The 18,422-nt window shown below is 41.7% G+C and overlaps 1 protein-coding gene across 2 annotated transcripts in view; it reads left to right on the forward strand.

Annotated features, from left to right (window-relative positions):
- LOC134225421 (uncharacterized) overlaps window positions 1-18,422 on the forward strand; it is an 850,799-nt gene that overhangs the window by 314,303 nt on the left and 518,074 nt on the right. The window lies entirely within an intron of this gene.

The following is an 18,422-nucleotide window of genomic DNA, read 5'->3' on the forward strand; positions in this document are numbered from 1 at the left end:
ACAATTTTCCTAATTTTTCGAGAAAGATGGGATAAGTAAGCATGAAGAAAGAAAGACTCGGAAGAAAGCAGAAGGAAGTTGGAAGGATTAGGGATTAATTTTACAATTCACAATTTTCTTATCTCACTTCTCACCTGTCACATCTCACTTCTCATTTCCCATTTATCACTTCTCGGTTCTCACTTCTCACTTCTCACTTCTCATTTCTCACTTCTCGTTTCTCACTTCTCACTTCACACTTCTTACTTTTCATTTCTTAATATTACAATTCGCAATTATTTAATCTCACTTCCCCCTAGTCACATATCACTTCTCATTTTCCACTTATCACTTATCGATCTTCGGTTTTCACTTCACACTTCTCACTTCTCACTGCTTGTTTCTCACTTCTCATTTCTCACTTTTCACTTCTTACATTTCAATTCTCACGTCTAACATCTCTCTGCCCAATACTCACTTGTTAGTTCTCAGTTCTCAGTTTTTACTTTTCACTTCTAACTGATCACTACTCACTTCTCATTTAGCACTTCTCACTTCTTTATTTTCACTTCCAACTTCTCACTTCTTACGTCTAACTTCTCATTTATCACTTCATACTTGTCAGTGTCACCAACAACAAATTTCTCACTTTTCAACAAGGATAACATCCTTGCTGTTCACTTATCACATTTTGGTTTCCACTTCCAATCTAAGTTTTTTTTCGACTATTCGACCAAAAAAAATCGGCTAAATGGTCCGACACCGTGCACATATATCGTGCATGTGAACTGTTTCTGACAACATCGAATTAGCGAGGGGAAAATGCATGGGAAAATTATTTCGACAAAGAGAATATCGAATAAGGGAGGTATCAACTTACGGAGGGAATGCAGTATGCCAGATTCAAGGGACATTGAATTTCATCGAGTAAGGGAAAATATCGGGTTACAGTACATCGAGTTAGGAAGAGATCACTGTGTCATCTTTATCCGGCATCTATCCGATTCTCTGTTGAATATTGTTTTTGTATTTCTTTCTCCTGCCATTTGCGCTGTAAGAAGTGCGCATTTTAATTCTTTATTTTCTCAGGATATTTGATTGCCTGATAGATATTGGTTTTTTTTTTATTAAAAATCAAACTTCAGGCCACATGCTTGCAGGAGATAGTCCAAATGATTTCCCAATTACACGCGATAAATTAAAAAATTCCTTCAAATACGGTCAAATGCAAATCTGCGATGTCCATTAGCGGCCATCGACCTGGTAAAGTATCCATTCAGGAACTTGGGAAGAGAGCTGACTGGGGGATTGGATACAGATGCCAATAAGAGTAGTCATCATGTGAATGTACGGTGGACGGACAAGAAGGAGAGTGCACAGAATGATGGCGTCGGTAGCGATCGCAGCATCAATGACAATGGTTGCAGCAGCTGCATATGTAGCGGCAAACAAGCGAGTAGTATTCGTCAGAGTCAGCAGCACTCCAGTTCGTATGCTCCTCGTATGGTTCTGGATCTGGTTTTGTTGCAGTTGGTGATTGAATGGCGTCAGTGAAATTTTCTCTCAAAATTCTGATTTCGGTTTTTGCTGCTGTTGGCAGCAAAATCAGAAGCTTTCGTCGGAGGAACGCTGCGAAAATGTATTCGCAATCAACTAAAATCATAATCTTGAGAAGAAATATTACTTGAATGTTACAGATGCCATCCATGCTAATTAGTTTTTGCAGCGTCTCCCTCTGACGCGCGCTCTCGCCAAACGTTGATTCACACAACTTTGAAGGAAATATGTTTCGATTCAAGCTTCTCTTCTGTAAAATTGTGGACATGAAAAGAACCGATTTTTTGCAATAATTCTCCCAATCAGTAACAGCAACAAAACCAAAATCAGAATCTTGAGAGAAAATTTCCCTTGGCTGCTACTGACGCCATCCATCCGAATAATTTTTTGCAGCGCTTTCTCGCGCGCTAGAGCCATTTTGTTTGATATCCAGCCGCACATTCCCATCTCGCTGGAAGACTGCAGACTGCAAGACTTCTTCTGGACTCGCAACTTACATTTACCCAGCACATATCCTTTGTCGTCGATAAAGCGGCCAGAACGCTTGGCTTTGTGTTCAGGGTGGCGAAAAATTTCACCGACGTACATTGCTTGAAGGCACTCTACTGCTCTCTCGTCCGGTCGACGTTGGAATACTGCTCGGTGGTCTGGTGTCCTTACTACAACAACGGATCGGAACGCATCGAATCAATACAACGCCGCTTTGTTCGTTTTGCATTGCGCAAACTACCATGGAGAGATCCATTTCGCCTCCCTAGTTACGAGGATCGCTGCCAGCTGATCGACCTTCTTCCGTTGCGTATCCGTAGGGACTTAAGCAGAGCACTGACCGTCGCTGACATTATACAAGGAAAGATCGATTGTCCAGACATTCTGCAACAAATTAACCTTAACGTGCAACATCGGCCATTGCGGAATAGCATAATGTTGAGACTTCCCCTTCGCCGCACCAACTATGGTCTGGGCAACGCACTGAACGGGCTACAGAGAGTTTTTAATAGGGTGGCATCAGTATTTGACTACCACTTGACAAGAGATGCGCTTCGCCGTAGTTTTGTAAATGTTTTTCGTCGTAGTAGCTGACGCGCATATGCTAGATAAGTGTATTTAAGTCCCATGACAAGTTGATTTTTCGTTGTGTTTTTACTGTTTTGTTAATTAGTTATTATTGTAATGACTATACTAGTTTTAAATCATCATTAGGATTACGAACAATCTGTTGATGTAAGGTACCCCGGGGAAAGTGAAAATACGGGGTAAAGCTTGATCCATTTAGTATTTGGACGCACGAAATTAGACATTTCTTTGCCAAAAAAGTACATAAAAAGGTGCTTCAAGTTTTATTACACAGGGAAATTAGTAAACTTTGAAGGAAAAAATATCGAAAAATTATTCATTGGCATTTCGGATGAATTCTCCGACTTTTCTCTCAATACCACTCGTTATTTTTTGCACAGTAGAACGGTCAGCTTAATCTGCAATTTTTTCACACCACTTCTCCATATAAGATGGTTTTCTGATTGTTTTGCACCATTTCTCAAGTTTCTCTATGATAGTTGCCTAATATTTTTCGGTGGGACGAAAATTTGGGCATTTTGATGGGTTGACAGTTTTTTCAATAACGTCATTATTATTCGGATCATACCATTCCATTACATCCCGTCTGTAATGGCAGCTTATTAAGTCAGGCCAAAGCAACACCGTACAGTCGTGTGATTGAATGGAATGCACAAAAACGGCTCTGAAGATACTCCACCTTGTATATTTGCCCATTTTTGGTCGCTCCAGTGATGGATGAAAACTTTAGTTTTCTTTCCACAACTGCAGATGCTTTGACTTACCATCAATTTGTGAGCAATCTTGCTTGCATAGACATAGTTGAGTTTTCCTGAGGCATTACCCTTCCGTTTGACAAGGTAAAACTTGTGTCCCGGGAATTTAAAGTCCATTTTAATATTAGTTTCATCGTCCATCAAAATACATCAATTGTATTTCGTCAGAACTTGCTCGACCAGCATTCTTGTGCGATGTTTGGCAACCAGGATCTGTTTCAGGGTCCTATTGGGACGCTTACTGACATCATACGACTTGAAACCTTCGCGCCGACAGATTATTTGAGCTGTGCTGTACGGCGCAGTGAACCTTTTCGTTAAATCACGCAAGGAAATCCCAAAATGGTTCCGAACTGCTCTGCAGACGTTCACTTGTAGTTTCTGGTCGTATGTTCCACTTCTACGATTGTTTTGTTCTACGCGATCCAGCAATAGTGTTTCCCGATAACGTTTGACAGTTTTTACTGTTAATTTTGCTTATTTTAGATATTTTGAAAGCATTCCTCCTAACCATGTTGAATTTTCAACGTGAGTCTGCAAAATTTGTTCCCATCTCTCGCGTTCCATTTTCGATAACTTTTGAACATGAGCATCAATACTGATAAAACTTTCACCATAAATTAAACAAACCTTCCGCAACGATGTGATGTATTTTATTTCTCGATACGGCCACCAGAGGCGCTACAGTAATTGGAAAGAACGGCAAAATACTAAGTGGATCGAGCTTTAAGCGGGTACTATGGCTGCCGATTAATCGGTGAACGTTTTTAATGGTAACAATGTTCTAGAAAGATGAAGCAGAATTGTCAACGAATTTGCCTGACACAAAAAAATTTGGAATCAAAACCATTTGCGGCACCATACTAATGGTATTGTTTAATCATCACTTTAAACCACTGGCAAAATCTATCACTTTTATTTTAATTCAATGGATTTTCAACAAAATAATCGTTTCTAAATTCATCATTGATGTGGAAAGTGAATATTTTGAGCAATTAAATAATTGTGTGACATCAAAAACGATTTGAAAGTTTTGATTAAAGCCAAAACCTGCAATTTTCACTTTCCCTTGATTTTTAACATACATGGGGCAAGTGGGACATATTTGAACATCATTTTTGATAGAGCCATTTTAGACAGTTGTCTAGTGAACAATAACTTCGACACTCATATTTCATATGGATCTGAATCAAATGCAGTTGATATCGTTGGTTTAGTTATTAAGAAGTAGTGTACAGTTGATTTACCAAATGTGTATTTTTTTCTGAAAATCATCTCCCTGGTGGAAAAGAGCAATGGTTATAACTATGCAAAATTTTTCGTTCGCAGTGCAAACAATCTCCTTATTCTACAATAGATCAACAGGTTTTGTCTTGTGTTTTGTTATTTTTAAGCTTCGCATCAGATTAACAGGTTTTCAGATAAATAAAGTGCTTAAGACATAAATTGGCCATTTCGTTCTATTACAAATTTACAACACCGCCTGAATAAAAATGTTCCTTTTGAAGTTCTAATTTATGAAATAATTTGCGTTAAACAGAGAAACATTCATTCGAAAAGTGAACAAAGATTTGCTTATCTGTTCCATCTAACACATTTGGTAAGAAAGTAAGCTAATGTAAAGCCAGACAACAGACAATTAAACGGTAAACCGGCTGTTGTCTTGTTTTAATATCTGCTAACATTGTAGTCCCTTTCTTTTGCCAAAAACAAAAGTCTGACAATCAATAAACCTCCATGCATGATCTGAAATACTACGACTCATAAATTACATGAACATTATATCTACATTCTTCAAATTAGTTTCTTTCGACAGTATAGAGCAGAATAGGTCCCACTTGCCCCGTTTGAAGGGGTAAGACTCGACACTCTCCAGCATTTTGCCTATTTCACTGAAACTTAAGATTATTAACGATAAGCTATTGAAAAATTCAATTCTTGTCAAAGCCAGCAAAAATTTCATATGTAACGAATCCCGTGCATTCCTAACACGGACATCAGAATGCGGTATGTCAGGCCTTCGGGTCCGTCGGAAGATTTTCTTTGTGTACACGCTAACTTTCACCTACTCAGTGACTGAGTAAAATTGTATTGCCATCTCTTTTCTTCCCACGGAAATTTTACTCAGTTTCCGTCAAAAGCAGGATTACTCATAGTTTTGAGTTGTCCTGCTTTTGACGGAAATTGAGTAAAATTTCCGTGAGATAGAAAGAGAGAGCAATACAATTTTACTCAGTCACTGAGTAGGTGAAAGTTAGCGTGTATAAAAGAAGCAGTGCCTGCCGCGTGCGAGTCATTACAATTTGTGACAGCAGTGCGTACTGACGTGCTTTTAGCTCGCGCATTTTTCGTTTCGTTCGTTCGTTCGCTGTGTTTACCTACACAGCGACAGCATGCAGTCACCAGCGGTAGAACTGCCGGTGGGTCTGCGAATATGCATTTTTGACATTCTGTGCTTGATGATGGTCGCGTGCAATGGTGTCGGTTGCGATGGATGCAATCGCCCATCGCATCGCTCGGAGTTCGGTGGTGGATGAAGAAGAATAAAATTAGAGAGATTTGGTCTGCTCATTCAGGTGATTGGTTTCATAATTCAAATGATCCCGGGATGAGTACGAGTCATGTCATATGACTGACCATATGTTAAGTTGTGCTTGGTACTAAACGACATGTACATTAAAACATTTCTGATTTCATATAAAAAACTCAAAGGTGCAGCCCAATCGGGTTGTACGCAAAGGTGACGTAGGACTACGTAGCTATTCGAAATTGATAGTATTTGCCATAATAATTTTCGTCGTTTTATTAACATTGAGCAAACTGCTCGGAGGCCAACTGAATCAAGAAGTCGAATATTTGTTCCCAGTTGGATGGACTTTGAGTCTCTAACCGTGGAATTAACATGACTCATTGGCCGCTGAAGCCACTCGACTGGCTTTCAGTCGGGGACATCACAATCCTTACTTTGCCACGAGCGCTTACATCGCGGGCGAAAACCAAACGTTGCATATACATTAGACTGGCCCAGGAAATAAAAAGTTGTCTAATTCCACGGGGCACCCCCAGGATTGTGTCTTTGGGTGAGAAAATCGATTTCTGAAATTTTCAGCTCAATCGCTTGTTGCATAAGCTGGCGCATTTGAATTGAAGTTTGTATGGGGATTTCAACCAAAATGTATAGGAAAATACACCTCCGTCACTTATTCGATCTGGAAGTTGGTTCTGATTGCTCGATTGACCTTAGAATTGCAAAAGCGGCAGTTGGTATGCTACAGAACAATTTCACAGAACATTGTCTGGTGATTAAATGAACTTTTATATAGGTTTCGGTTTTATAGTTTTATAGTTATTATTTTATAGTTTTATAGTTATAGTTTTCTCCCCATACTAAGCTGGGCCAGTCTAATATACATATATTTGCGTTTGGTTTCACGCCACTTCTAAGTCCGCTTATTTCTCCTTTATTTCGACCATTTTTGAGGATGGTGTCCTCCAAAAAGGTCTTTATGCATACAAAAGAAGGTTGATCCGACAATCCGATATGAACTTTCTTTAAAGTGCAAAACTCAATCGTAACTAGCAAATTTGATAGCGCGGCGGAGGGAGATGATGCAATTAATTTGAACGAGTGGAATCACCAACAGCAACCAAGCTACCACGCCGAACCCGATGCCACCGAAACAGTCCATTTTCGCAATTAACTCTTTCTTTCCATAAAATGTTGGTCCTGAGAAGAGCCAATTTTCTTTTCCCAATGCGCCTTCTGTCCAATAACTAACTGCATCCAAACGCTTCACAGCACCTTGCGTTGAAATTGTCCGACCGCCGACCGCCTTCGTGCTGCTGTGTCCGCTTCGCTGCATCGAATATCGAACCGCCGTCTGTGGAATCCCGATCAAAATGGCTCGTGCGCGCCGAACAGCAGCTTTCTTGTATTTAATAAGTTTAACCTTTGTTTAACCGCCCCTTTGTGAGCTGATATGGGTGTAAATATAATGTGCACTCATAACGATTAATGAAGGGGCGGGGCTAATGGAATTACTTCATTAGATATAAGAAAGCTGATTTTCGGCGCGCGCGAGCCATTTCGATCGGGTTTTCACAGACAACGGACCGTTGCAAAAAAGTTTCATTGGATTCTTAGAATCTATCATAAATTCTAAGAATCCAATGAAACTTTCTAGCAAGATTCTGAATTTGGTTATGAGATGTTGTTTATCTAAGATGCGTATTGTTGCGAGGAATGACAACAGAAATTTGACTCAAGACGAAGTTTCTTCATATCACAAAACAATATTTCTTGGCATCTGTCTGTCCAAGCGACGTTCACAAAGGTGGTGTCTTCATTGATTTTATACAAAAGAAAGTTGATCCGACTATCCGAAATAAACTTTCTTCAAAGTTCAAAACTCAATCGTAAATAGCGAATTTGATAGCGCGTCGGAGGGAGATGATGTAGTGAATTTTAATGGATGGGATCACTAACAGCAACCAAGCTACCACGCCAAACCCGATGCCACCGAAACAGTCCATTTTCGCAATTAACTCTTTCTTTTCATAAAATGTTGGTCCTGAGAAGAACCATTTTTTTCCCAATGTTCCAACTAACTGACATCAATTTGTAACAAATTTTCAGCATCGGCACTGGCGGTGCGGGATCGCCACAGTGCTATTTTTATGGTCAACCTTTTCTTCATATGAAATTCTGGTTCGTTGAGGTTGAGTGATCTGCAGCAACACATCGAGCACCACCAATGCGATGGATTTTCCTTGAAAATGTTATTAGCACCTCCGTGATGCTGTGTCCACTCCGCTACGATCGCTTTGATGCGTCTGCTATGCGTAAAATCTTGTTCAAACTAAGGATTAGATCCAAACCCACAAGTGATTGATTTTTGATGTCTGTGCTAGTGATGCATGTACGTGATTGGTTAGTTTACCTATTTCTAACTTTTTATCAATTATCGATAATAAATAGTTAAAAAAATAGTATTCTCATATGAATACAAAGAAGCGTTGACTCATCCTTGATCGAATGGTCCAAAAAATTGAAAATCCATCGAGAAACGGCTGAGATATTAAAGTTTAAATTCTATCATATTTTCGTGACGGTCCCCGATTTTCGCAATCGTAAAGTGTACCTCAATATAGAAAACACAGACGTAGTCCTACGTCAAAAAATCAACTACACTGATGAAAATAAAAATTTGATTAAAATAATTACTTTCATTTATTTTCAGAAGGCATTAGCAATTAAAGATACACAATCAGCAATAGTGTTAATATCCATTTTAGATTAGAAAATTTTGCTGAATTACATATTTTAAAAAAAAGTCCGCCAAAAATAATTTCCAGAAGAATATTTAAATAAACTTTATCTTATTATTATTTATTCAGACTAAGGCCGAAGTGGCCTGTGCGGTATATAAGAGTCTTCTCCATTCGGCTCGGTCCATGGCTACACGTCGCCAACCACGCAGTCTACGGAGGGTCCGCAAGTCATCTTCCACCTGATCGATCCACCTTGCCCGCTGCGCACCTCGCCTTCTTGTGCCCGTCGGATCGTTGTCGAGAACCATTTTCACCGGGTTACTGTCCGACATTCTGGCTACGTGCCCGGCCCATCGCAGTCGTCCGATTTTCGCGGTGTGAACGATGGATGGTTCTCCCAACAGCTGATGCAATTCGTGGTTCATTCGCCTCCTCCACGTACCGTCCGCCATCTGCACCCCACCATAGATGGTACGCAGCACTTTCCTTTCGAAAACTCCAAGTGCGCGTTGGTCCTCCACGAGCATCGTCCAGGTCTCGTGTCCGTAGAGGACTACCGGTCTAATTAGCGTTTTGTAGATTGTCAGTTTGGTACGGCGGCGAACTCTATTCGATCGGAGCGTCTTGCGGAGTCCAAAGTACGTACGATTTCCAGCAACTATGCGTCTCCGAATTTCTCTGCTGGTGTCATTTTCGGCAGTCACCAGTGAGCCCCAGTACACAAATTCTTCCACCACCTCGATTTCGTCACCACCGATGCAAACTCGCGGTGGGTGGCTCACATTGTCTTCTCTTGAACCTCTGCCTATCATGTACTTCGTCTTCGACGTGTTGATGACTAGTCCGATCCGCTTAGCTTCCCTCTTCAGTCTGATGTAGGCTTCCTCCATCTTCTCAAAGTTACGTGCCATAATATCTATGTCGTCGGCGAAACCAAATAGCTGGACGGACTTATTGAAAATTGTACCACTCGTGTTAATCCCTGCTCTTCGTATTACCCCTTCCAAAGCGATGTTGAATAGCAAACACGAAAGACCATCACCTTGCCGTAACTCTCTGCGGGTTTCGAAGGGACTCGAGAATGCCCTGAAACTCGAACTACGCACATCACCCGATCCATCGTCGCTTTGATCAACCGTGTCAGTTTATCCGGAAAACCGTGTTCGTGCATTAGCTGCCATAGCTGGTCCCGATCGATTGTATCATATGCGGCTTTGAAGTCGATGAATAGATGATGTGTGGGCACGTTGTATTCGCGGCATTTCTGCAGTACTTGGCGAATGGCGAACACCTGGTCCGTGGTGGAGCGTTCGCCCATAAAACCCGCCTGGTACTGCCCCACGAACCCCCTTGCAGTTGGTGCTAGTCGACGGCATAAAATTTGGGAGAGTACCTTGTAGGCGGCGTTCAGCAATGTGATTGCGCGGTAGGTGCTACAATCCAGCTTATCGCCCTTTTTGTAGATGGGACACACGACACCTTCCATCCACTCCTGCGGCAAAACTTCCTCCTCCCAAATCTTGGTAATGACCCAGTGCAGCGCTCTAGCCAGTGCCTCACCACCGTGTTTAAATAGCTCTCCTGGTAGTTGGTCAACCCCAGGGGCTTTGTTGTTCTTCAGCCGGCCAATCTCCTCCTGGATTTCCTGGAGATCCGGAGCCGGTAGAATTATGTCCTGCGCGCGTTCTCCCAGGTCCATCACCATACCGCCATCTTCGTCTGCCACATCGCCATTCAGGTGTTCTTCGTAGTGCTGCCGCCACCTTTGGATCACCTCACGCTCGTTCGTAAGAAGGTTCCCGTTTATGTCCTTACACATATCAGGCTGTGGCACGTGGCCCTTACGTGAACGGTTCAACTTCTCATAGAACTTTCGTGTGTTATTAGCGCGGTACAGTTGCTCCGTTTCTTCACGGTCTCGATCTTCCTGCTGGCGCTTTTCCTCCGGAAAATCAAGTTTTGTCTGTTGAGCGCCCGTTTATATCGTGCCTCGTTCTCCCTCGTGCGGTGTTGCAGCAATCTCGCCCATGCTGCATTCTTCTCTTCCACTAACTGCTCCCATACGCCGTCATACCAGTCGTTAATCTGATCTGGGGCACCATACTTAGTGCAGCGGTTGCGGTGCTACCAATAGCGGATCGAATATCTCTCCAGCCATCTTCAAGAGACGCTGCGCCTAGCTGCTCTTCCGTTGGAAGTGCCACTTCCAGCTGTTGCGCGTATTCTTGGGCTAGTCTACCGTCTTGTAGCCGCCCAATGTTAAGCCGCGGCGTCCGACTTCGACGCGTGTTGTACACCGTCGAGAGTTTTGAGCGCAGGCATACTGCAACGAGGTAGTGGTCGGATTCAATATTCGCACTGCGGTAAGTGCGGACATTCGTGATGTCGGAGAAGAATTTACCGTCGATTAGAACGTGATCGATTTGGTTTTCCGTTTCTTGGTTAGGTGATCTCCATGTGGCCTTGTGGATATTTTTGCGGGGAAAGAAGGTGCTTCGGACTACCATTCCGCGGGAGGCTGCGAAGTTTATGCATCGTTGGCCGTTGTCATTCGATACGGTGTGCAGACTATCCGGTCCGATGACCGGTCTATACATTTCTTCCCTTCCTACCTGTGCGTTCATGTCACCGATGACGATTTTAACGTCCCGCAGTGGGCATCCATCGTATGTCTGCTCCAGCTGTGCGTAGAACGCTTCTTTCTCGTCGTCGGGTCTCCCTTCGTGTGGGCAGTGCACGTTGATGATGCTATAGTTGAAGAAACGGCCTTTAATCCTCAGCTTGCACATCCTTGCGTTGATTGGCTGCCACCCAATCACGCGTTGGCGCATCTTACCCAGCACTATGAAGCCGGTTCCCAGCTCGTTGGTGGTGCCACAGCTTTGGTAGAAGGTAGCCGCTCGATGCCCGCTTTTCCACACTTTCTGTCCTGTCCAGCAAATCTCCTGCAGCGCCACGACGTCGAAGTTGCGGGGATATAATTCATCGTAGATCATCCTGTCGCAACCTGCGAAACCTAGCGACTTGCAATTCCATGTTCCAAGCTTCCAATCGTGATCCTGTATTCGTCGCCTTGGTCTTTGCCGATTATATCGAGTCGCATTGTCTCTTATATTGTTCGTAATGATTGGTTTTCTAGGCGGCTTATTGGGCCTGCGCAAACCTCCTGTCTCGTCGGAGGGCCGTCGTGTCAGGGCTGTTTAGCGTCCCACCTAACACCAGGACTTGGGCTTGTGCGCTTTGAGTGGCACACGGTCGCTTTGGTGGGGCCTACTTGCGGATACATGCAGCTTTTTATAGAGGTTTAACAGGGCCCACTGTCAAACCCCACCACATCCTAGGCAAGCCCCACAACTCGCAGATGGCCTGGGGAGGGATCGTCAAGCCCTTGGACATAGTCCCTGCTGCCCGCTTTATCTTATACTTTGTTTTTTATTTTCTGAGAAATTGTATCATTAAACTTGACGTAGACATGGAGTTTGGAGTATTTAGCAGTATCTCCTCTATTATAGTATGGTCACTGCTCCTTGACTTATTTTTTATCGTTGTGATTTTTTTTTTCATCAGTAAGCACGCATGGTAGCAAAAAGAAGCAACGAAATTGGTGCTGCATTTCTTTGTTTGGAAAACGGGACAGTTCCCCCAAAGTAGCACATTTTGCCCAAGTCTGAAAATTTTATAAATAGAATTGTTTAACTTCAAATACTATCATCAATAAGAGATCTATAAATGCCCTACACTTGCTTGAGTAAATAAGGGCTTAATAGTTAGAAACAAAGCAATTCTTATTTCAATTCTTATCAAATTGCTAATAATTCAACACAGCATGGAAGTTGTCTTTCCAATATCAATACCTATAATCAAACTCTATAGATCCAAAAGTTAAAAGTTAAATATAAATACGTTACGTTTATACAAGTCCTACGTCTACTCGCGGTTATGTTGAGAACATTACCCATTGCTCGTTTTTTTAGGTCCCTCTTGCCCCGGGGTACCTTACACCATAAATAAATGATATGTCGCGGAGAGCGGTTCCAGCCTCGGCATTGGAAGAGTTGCTGCAGGAATTTTTACTCCCATCGAAGGCGTGGGTCGTGTGGTCGTCGTCGTCAGCATCAGCAGCACTCAAGTGAAATTTTCTCGGAACATTCGAACTATCAGCAACGGTGGAGTACATTTCTGCAACGGTGGCGTCTGAAGAACCATCGATTGGCAGTCAACAGTGGAAGCAGTTCTCAAGCACTTTTTTGCACATCCAAAGTATTGAGTAGTTGCTGTTAGTGATTCGAAAGGCGCATCATCATTGTTAATTAACCAATTCTTTTCAAAATCTCAATTTTATAGAAGAGAAGGTTGAGCCGAGTCAAATGTTGTTCAAAGTGCAAATCATAACCGCTTTGCGACAACAGGAAGTTGCGTCGGCAGCAGAATCACAAGCTCGCGTCAAAGGAAGACGCATCAAAAAAGTATTGTCTATCCGGAACTAATCTAAAACGTTTTTTATACCGAAGTTGGATTTCTCTCCAAATACAGACGACTTACCCAACTTCGGAAGTAGTGTGCTGGATACGCCCAAAGATGCGCAAAACAACGCATCAATCATTACAGATAAAACTTCGGAAGAAAGTTCGGTTCGGAAGTCCCGACTTCCGGCTTCTAAAAATTTGGTGCTCTGCCGACATGGATGGCATCAGAAGTATAGATAGTGGAATAGGGTAAATCACTACTTGGGCCTATGGACCCGGTTCCCGGCTCACTGCACAGAAAACTAATGATTTATACTGTTTGAAAGCCGTTCATGATTCATGATTGATAATTTTTAAAAAGTCTCCCATTTATTTTTCACAATACTCAATATTTTTCAACCATTTGTTTTACTTCTAATTGATCCAATTGTAGAAAACAAAAATGTATATTTCAAAATTTCGCTCTCCGTCGCCACACCACTGAACCGGAGTGATTCTTTCCACTTTTACAAAACGGTATGATCAAATAAACACCTACCTGTAAATCGTCACAGTGCTCCATACAACCATTGCTTGAAGCTGTTAATTACCACACCATAATTCTAAACACACGCGCTTCAATCCTTCCTAATTTTTCGTTTCACTAGAACTTATTTAAACACATTAGAATACATTTTAAAATGTATCCTCAAACCGAACAAAAAATCACCTCGGCCCAAGAACTTCTTGCCGCACCGTGCTGCCAAAACGTCAGGAGTATGAAAATGATCCTTCATTGTTAATAGGAAAACTGTCTAATACGTTGACGCTATCATGTTATTTATAATTCTCTCGATTTCAAAAGGTGAAAAAATATTGTTTTTAAGTATTTGGAAGAAATTTGGATGAGTAAATATATCTTCTCAACCAAACAAAAATGATTATGAATAATACCATCTGGCATCTTGTTGTCGTGGAACGTGCAATTTTTTGTTTACGTCGCATTTTCTACCGTCCCGAGAGAGAAAGAGAGTAATAAGTTGAGAGATTGAGCGAAATTTTGCTTAGGCCGGGAACTGGTTTTGAAGTGGGCCGGAAATTAAATCGCTATGACTGAAATGAGTGCTGCACCTCGTTAATTAAAATCAAATAAAAGCTTTTTTGAACAATATTTAGCACGGATAGCTATTTTTTAATCAGAAGTGAACCTCAATGCAGTATTCTACAGCCCAGCCCATTCACGAAAAGTTGCTTCCTGTCATAAATATCAATTAAATAATACAGTCGTATGCAAGTTAGGCCGGGAATGGGGTAAGAAACCCTATATAGATGCGCAAAGACAAATCCTCTGTCTCCAAACGAACTGTCAAACGTGTCTCCAAACAAGCATGACGTCACGATTTCTATTAAAATATTAAGGGGTGTTACCTCATATGCGCCTGGTACACAGTCTGCTGGGGCTTACCCTTTCTTTTTCGAAGAATTTTTGGCCAGAATGTTGGCGTTCGACGAACTACACCTACAACAGGGACACCTTCGTTGTCCTGCGGCAACGAAATTCAGAAGCAATTCAATTTCTTCCCGGTTTATAATTCTAGCAATTCACATCATTCCGGCCACCTTGATCTGGCCTAGCAGTTCAACGTATAGTAATTTACAAAAAAAAACTAATTCTCCTACATCTATCGATTTTATCTAAACGGTTTTCACTTCAAGGATACATTGTGATCGTGCTGACCCAGCAAACACAAGATCGTATATCATAGGGAATAAGTGTACATTTTGCACGCTGTCAAATGGAGGAATGCGCCTATATCGCCTCCACCATGTACACTTATTCGCTAGCATATGCGATTTTGTGTTGACTGGGGACTGATTTGATGTGATGATACGGCGGTTGAGCCATGTGACTGGTTGGCAACGGCCGGTTGTTGTGGCAGTAGTGATCACGAAGTACGATGCAGTGATGCCGCCGAAAACAATAACACCACTTGTCATCGGTGCCACTATGGGGAATCAGGTGGCCGAAAATAAAAAATCGACTTTCTCTGATTCGTAATTCAAGTTGACCTACTAAATGCTAATGCTTTGGAGCATTAAACCCCAGCATATCAGCACTCTAAGCCATATGGTTATCAAGATATAGGCATTAGAGCCAGACACTTTTTAGTTCTTGAAAAATCAATGCATTATTCAACTGTCAATATCTTCGGCTACAGTAGCTCTTTTCCAACTCTTTAAAAAGTTTCTGAAAGCTTGTTTCATGGACTTGCGAAGAACGGGTTAGTTATGGGAAAATAGGTAGTAAAACATCCGAAAATGACCCGAAGAAAAACAAATTTTTTTCATACAAAAAGTTCCATACAAAAAAAGTTTCTCAAAGTTTCGCTTAGCGACTACCACTACGACTTTCTTTGGACCTCCCAGAAGGCATTAAAACAAATTCAGCTGCTTATGGCTGCAAATCTGCGATTCCGATCACTTTTTCGAAAACTGTAATTAATTTTGAAACATTAAATGTAATTATTCTCATAATACACGGCAGACTGTGATGGGCTGGATACAAATCCCATGCGTATGACAAAAGAGCATCAAGAACAGTTAAAATAGAGATAGTAGATAACACGAAAAGTGTCGTAGGCTTCGTGGTAGGCCGTGTACACGATAGCTTATGCAGCTATATGATACTCCATTTGGCGTAGGCTCACCAAGAGGAGGCAACTCATTATCTATCTAGTATCAAGCAAATAAATATGAAAAAAAAAACAATATACTCTTGAGGGTTACGAAAATACTCTAGGCTTCATTTGAAATTATTTCATAAAAAGTAAAGTTTTGATATTAATTAAAATCCAATATGTGAATACAAGAAGCAAAAATGTCTGTACCTAAGGACATCTTTCGATAATTATTGGTATGTACCTAGGTGAAATAAATAAACAGAACATTTATGAATGTCTATCTGAGTGCATAGTGAGCTGTGATTGCGAAGGTAAATCGTGTGAAGTGTTTGTACTTATTATTTGGTGAATCATGAATTATAGGCAACTCATTGAAGTATTTAGAGCTCACGAGGGACGTCAGGTAGATCGCGTTGAAAAAGCTTTGGAATATATCTGCCAAAGCTTCGCTGTGGATAAACAAAAAAAGAGTCAACTCCATACAAAATTGAAAAATCTGCATTTGAAATTTGAAAAAAATGGCAGGCCGCATCCCGGTCCAAAACTTACTTTGACTCATATAATGAGGAATGGCTTGACACAGAATTTGAATTAGAAGAATTTTATCATGCTGAGCCAGAGCCAGTGGCTTCAACATCTCGTGGAAGGCCATCAAAAAATTTTGAGGATTTAAGTGAGATTTGCAGCTGTATGATTGGTATAAAATTCCTGCTACGGTGCATAAAGTCCTTGCCCATGCTGGGGATATAATTATTCATTCACCAGCACCACTTGGAATGTCTTCTGAAGAAGCAGCTGAGTGTCAACACAAGCACTTAAAAAAAGTCGGACTCATCATGCCAGGAAAGCCTCAAGAGAAGAAAATTTACATGACGTTTTCATTCGTGCTATGAACTCGTCGGATCCTTTGATAAGCTCCCTCAACTTAGGTAAGCGACTTCAAAATAAATCTAATCTGGAATATCCAGAAGATGTTCAAAGTTTTTTAGTGACTGAAACTTCTTGCAATACAACAGATTCGAGTACAGAAAAATATACCATAGCAGATATTTTAATCGATCTTGAAGAAATAAATGATGATTTTGTTGAGGATGTTCATATACATAATGAATAAATAAATGTTGTTGCAGTATACTTATATATCTTGAAGCTTTTATTGCATGGAGTTCGTTTAGCTTTAATAGAGCTTTATATTGTATTCCCTTTACTTGTTTTACGGGTTAAGAGCCTGAACCAATCTGAAAAATCCTACAAAGACAACCTGTTACGTATGTAGATGCAATGGCCTGTATTTGACGGAGTCCTTGTGCAACTTAGAACATCTGTACAACTCAAATCACAAAAAAAAACAGTATACAATTTTCTAGTTTGAACTCTACAGGTCTGCGCTGCAATAAAATACACATCTATAGACTGCTGTGTACATGAGACATTCGTAGATAAAAGGGATATATTCCATAGAGATCAAAGGTCTGTATTCCAGGGAGTTTGGAGACCTTAGAAGTAATAACGACCTGCAAAACAAATATTTCACATCTTTTAGACAATAATCTACGATATAAGTGTGAAATATTGCAGAAATGAAATGAAAATATTTTCGGCCACCTACTTGTATGGAGCCGCCCCATAGTGCGGTGGCAGGTTTCAAAATGTCTGGGAAAAGAAAAGACCAGGTAGCCTTGACAGGGTTACAGTAAGGGATTGGAACCGCAATTACCTGCTTGGTTCCCGCGAAGGCCTCGGGCTTATTTCGGCGTGCTCTATCAGGTCTCATTCTTCAAAATCCAGATGATTGTTCTCCGGCATTGGTAGAATTGCAATATTTGCGACAGGACGAGTTTTCAGGGTAACGACACGAACCACTCCGTCTTTGCCCGGATGAACCTTGGTGGTCCTTCCGAGCGGCCATTGGATAGGTGGCAAGTTGTCGTCCTTGATAACCATCACGGTACCTGGTGTAATTGTGACTGGTGGTTTGCGTTTCGTTGTTCGGGATTGGAGCTGCTGGAGGTACTCCGGAACCCACCGGGACCAAATTCGTTGGAATCGTTTCTGGGTCATCTCAAAGTGGATCAGACGGTTGTCCGGGATATCGCACAGATTGTAATCCTGGACGGCTTGAATGCTTGTTTCGACCAGGAAATGCCCTGGGGTCAAAACTTCCAGATCTGCTGGGTCGGTTGGAATGGGAACTATGGGTCTGGAGTTAAGGCACATCTCTATCTGTGCTAATAGAGTGCACATCCCTAGTAGCACAGTTCAGATCAATTTGGTTGCAGCAATGTAATGCGACTGGATTTGGTCGCATATGAGTCACAGTGACTGATATGTGACAAGTGTGCTACTTGGGATGTCCTCATAGGTGATATTAGCATGGCCGAATTCGCGCAACAGGTGGTGATGTCGGTAGATCGGCTATACTCTGCTGCACCAGGACAGGTTTGATACGAAAGCACTTATAGCACTGGTTATACGAACAAGGTTTCGACCACCGATGATCCAATACTTCTGGCGAATTGTGGCAAGCATCAGCTGGGGATCAGCGTGAAGTAGAACTTGGTGATAGTGCTTGACCAGCAGAGTGGATAGAGGGTGTTTGGACGAGAGAACAATCGGATGCTTCACTTCTTCAGAGACGTTGGCATTTCCGAGTCTTC

This window comes from Armigeres subalbatus, chromosome 3, assembly GCF_024139115.2.
Source record: "Armigeres subalbatus isolate Guangzhou_Male chromosome 3, GZ_Asu_2, whole genome shotgun sequence".
Classification (NCBI taxonomy): Eukaryota; Metazoa; Arthropoda; class Insecta; order Diptera; family Culicidae; genus Armigeres; species Armigeres subalbatus.